This window comes from Babylonia areolata, chromosome 26 (genome assembly GCF_041734735.1).
Source record: "Babylonia areolata isolate BAREFJ2019XMU chromosome 26, ASM4173473v1, whole genome shotgun sequence".
Taxonomy (NCBI): Eukaryota; Metazoa; Mollusca; class Gastropoda; order Neogastropoda; family Buccinidae; genus Babylonia; species Babylonia areolata.
Window position 1 is genome coordinate 21484553 of NC_134901.1, and position 5000 is coordinate 21489552.

The window sequence follows — 5000 nt, forward strand, 5'->3', positions numbered from 1 at the left end:
ACCTGTTTTATTTTGTTTTCTTTTATATGATGGCATGGATGTTTCGCTTTGAAGAACAAGAATATGCTAAACAAGACTGTGAATGTGTGCAGTTAAGGTTGTGGGTGTGAGACAGGACAGTTTGTGTGATTTGTACAATATCAGAGTTCGAGAGAAAGCCACATGCATTTACGCTGTCAAATAATTATGAATTCTTTACCTTCTGGCAGACGTTTCTGTGTTCCAAAATTTAAAACAAACAGAACAAAATACAGCTTTATTCCAACATCAAGCCAGCTATTAAATAACAATTATTGATAATAGTGGAGTGGCTGAAAATGAATGCCAGAGCGTATGTGCGTGGAACATGACATCCTAACTCAAAGTACTGTGAACTGCATACTGTTATTATATATCTACGTCAACTTTTAGTATACTGATATGTCTATCCTTTAACTGTGATTATCATGGCATGTGTATGGCTGTGATAGCGTATGTCTGATTTACTCTAAACTTAATTACTTTGTAATGGCTTCTGTTGTTGTTGTGTACTGTGATCATTGATTGTATGGATGGTTTGCCCGAGATTTCCATCTTAATATGATTTATCTATATACACGGTGAATGACTGTAATGTTCTTGTATTGTTTTTTGGGTTTTGTTTTCTGTTTTACACCACATATGAATTTATTTTGCTGAGATGATAAAGTATTCTATATTCTGTACTTCCTTCCTCTTTTGCGACGCTCTTCAATCGACACAAAACAGGGGGAGAAACTCTAAAACATTTTGCACATGTATGATGTATGGAGAGAAATTGAGAAAGAAAGAAAGAATCACCTGGAGGGGGGGGGGGAGGGTCATACACGTCAAAGCCCACTCGTGTACATACGAGTGAACGCGGGAGTTGTAGTCCACGAAGTAAGAAAAAGAAGAAGAAGAAGAAGAAAGAAAGAAAGAAAGAAAAGAAATCAACACACAAAGAAACAACCAAACGAACAAACAAGCAAATAAGACAGGATACAAAAGCAAAAGATAAAAGAAAGAGAGAAAAAGGTGAAAGATGGAATGTTAGCAAAAAAAAAATGAAAGAACAAAATATCTGAAATAAAAAGAAACGACGATTATTTTACGAATTCAAAGTCATATACAAATGAATATGCTAAACAAAGCACAATAAGATGTATATGAAAAAGGACCCACTTCTCAAGAGAGACTCACACAGACAGACAGACAGGCACACACATATTCTCTCTCTCTCTCTCTCTCTCTCTCTCTCTCTCTCTCTCTCTCTCTCTCGATCTATCTCTCTCACCCACACACACGCGCGCACACACACACACACACACACACACACACACACACAGATTATATATAATTATATATGTAAACACACATACCATTTTTTTTTTTTTAATTGAACCTCTTGATTTAATTACTGGACATCTTTATCTGAATTTATATATAAAGCCTTGAAACTGCGAGAAAACACTTCTTCATGAGAATATTGATTTGTCAGCATTCTGTGTCGTAGCAAACGCTGGCCAGTCCACATTCACGTTCAATGTTGTATTTTCACCTATGTTGTAATTTGATGCTTTCGTTTTGATTATTATGTTCACATGCCTCTCCAAAAAAAAGGGACCTTGGCCAATAAAAAATAAGAATAAAAGAATAAACCATCTTTCTCTATATCTGTGTCTGTCTGTCTGTCTATCTGTTTGTACCCCCCGCTCTCTCTCTCTCTCTTCCACGCTCTCTGTCTCTCTCATCATATCATTTCAGAAAAGAAAAACAACAACGAATTAATGATATGATTATAGATAAACTTATAACATCTATTCATAATCAAAAAAAGAATTAAGGAATAATGTTCATGAAGCGTAATTTAAATAGGAACAACCTGTAAATATAATTGACTTTGATACTTGGTTTAAGCATTTTAAATCTTTGTTGGACAATGGCCAATTGATGATCCATAATTCAACAGAAAAAACAACAGCAGAGTAAGGCATTAATCAGAAGCAGACATTTGAATAAAAATACATTAATACATACATAGTCAATTGAGGATGGAAATGATGAAATAAATCATAAACACACAGTTGATAAATGAATCAAGAAAAAAAAAAGAGAAAGAATAAATCTGCTAAACAGCACGAGGAACCATGTCGTAGCAGTAGTAGGCTTTCTCCAGGTTAAAAACTGAAAAAAACAAAAACAACAACAACAAAAAAACCAAAAAACACCGCGATTATAAAACAACCAACCAAACCAACCATTGCGCGTGCAATACATTTTGTATATTCTGTATATTTGTATATTTTGTATTTCTTTTTAACACAACATATTTCTCTGTGTGAAATTCGGGCCGGTCTCCCGAGGGAGAGCGCGTCGCTACACTACAGCACCACCCTTTTATTCATTTCTTCTTTTTTTTTCTTTTTTTTTTCCTGCGTGCAGTTTTATTTGTTTTTCCTATCGAAGTGGATTTTTCTACATATTTTTTTTCCAGGAACAACCCTTTTGTTGCCGTGGTTTTTTTTACGTGCACTAAATACATGCTGCACACGGGACCTCGGTTTATCGTCTCATCTGAGTGAATAGTATCCAGACCACCACTCAAGGTCTAGTGGAGGGGGTGGGGGCGGGGGGGAGGGGGGAGAAAATATCGGCGGCTGAGCCGTGATTCGAACCAGCGCGCTCAGATTCTCTCGCTTCCTAGGCGGACGCGTTACCTCTAGGCCATCACTCCACATACAGACATTCGCTGTAAGTTGCTGCTTGTTCAGAATTGTTGCCTAGAAGACATACACTATTGTTGCCACCACGGGTTCTTTTTTTTTTTTTAATTAAAGCGCGCCACGTGCGTGCTAGCAGCCCACAATGACTGGGCTAGACAGTCAGTTTAGTTTTCCAGGTCAGACTCTGGCGAAAGGGCGAGAGAGATAATCGAACACGGGTATTGTGTTGGCTGATAAACGTCTTTACCATTCTGCCACCTAAGGTCCTTTCTTTAGACAAACTGACTAACCAAACAGTACAGTCAGCCTCGGACTTCAAGAAAAAAAAAAAACAACCCAAAAAACACACAAAAAACCCATTCGTTAAGAAAAAGCAAAAAGCAACAACAAAAAACAAAAAAAAAACAAAAAAACAAAAAAAAAGGAACATAAAACAAAACCCCAGCAACATCCCCATTTAAAAAAATTAAAACAACAACAAAAAAACAAACAAACTTTTGAAAATGTCTTAGATTTCTTCAAACGTCGACAGTAGCATCGCATTTCTGTCTGGTCATGAACGACTACCACAAACGTTTCCCCCCCCCCTCTCTCTCTCTCTCTCTGTCTGTCTGTCTGTCTAATGTTTCTCTTTGTCACTCTCTCTCTCTTTCACTCTCTTTCTCTCTTTCGCTCGCTCCTCTCTCCCTCTACCCACCTCTCTCTCTCTCTTCCTCCTCTTCCTCCTCTTCCTCCTCCTCCTATCTGTTTATCTCAAGGAAGCATTCCCATCTTAACCACGCACCCAAGCATACTTCGCCAAGATAAGAGAAGAGAAGAGAAAGAGAGAGAGAGAGAGAGAGAGAGAGAGAGAGAGAGAGAGAGAGAGAGAGAGAGAGAGAGAGAGAGAGAGAGACAGACAGACAGACAGACAGACAGACAGACAGACAGACAGAGACAGAGACAGAGAGACAGAGACACTGGACACTGGAATTATTTATTGTCATTGCCAAGAAAGGTCTTTTGACAAGGGGGCAACAATATAAATGCATATAAAAATAAACTAGACTTTTTTCTCTGAACCCTTCAGTCAGTTTAAACCAAGAAAATATGCAATACTTGGAAACACTTAAGTCACATCCTGACAAAAACTCAACGAAACGGAACTAAAGAAAAACAAAAAAATGTAATGATAATAAAATACCAAAAGGAATGGGGACTGACTCAACCATCCATTCAAAAATATATCAAACCAATAAATACTGCCTCAACAATACACTCAAGTATGCAATGTTATGTTTTCTGTTTTGTCCAAATAAATTAGCAACTTCTGTACTAGCTATAATCAAGTGTCTTCTATGCTGTTGATACTATTCAGACTTATGTACCTTTGTCTCATTGTTTGAGCTTCTGCAATGAATTTACCAACCGATCTAATTATGATTTAATTATCACATGACAAAACAGTAACAACATCATGGCTTTTAGCCATCTCTGTTTTAAAGAATATGCATTTTTCTCGCACAGTATTATAAATTTCACACTGAAAAAGGAAAATGTTTTTCATCATCCACCTAGTATCCACAGAGAGGACATGGTGATTGTATGGAAGTCCCAGGTTCAAACCATCTCCTGTTCGCATTAAACCCCAGAGTTCATAACCTAAATCTCGCATAATTTATTCTGTGCCATTTGTCTGTAATGATTCTGAGATATGTTTCTGGTTTCTGGTTGAAATATACCTTTAAAAGAAAAGAACCAACTATATTTTTCTTTACTTTCCATGTCAGAATCCCAGTTTTGTTTGAAGGAACAAATTAGTCTGTTTCTGAATTCTGCAATAAACTGCTGTTCGTTTCCTACACCCTGGGACAACCACACAATTCCAAAACCATGTTCAGTCAGAACCTAATTCACTCTATAACACCAGTTTTCTTTACCTAACTCCATCTGCAAAAGCATCATATCATAGGCCTGTTTGTTCAGACGTGTTTGTGGAAGCTTTAACAATTTTAACCAACACTTAATACATTTGACAAAAGTTCTTATATACAAAGGGTATCTTCCAGTTTCCCCATATAAAACCGTATTGGATGAATGGATTGGAACATGCAGAAAACGTTTAATTGACGGAGGCAGAGAGAGAAACAGACATAGATACAGGCACAATAGAATAAGAAAGAGAGAAAGACAGAGAGACAGACAGAGACAGAGATGGAATAAACAAACTGTGAGAGACAGGACTGTAAGAAAACACACACACACACACACACACACACACACACACACACACACACA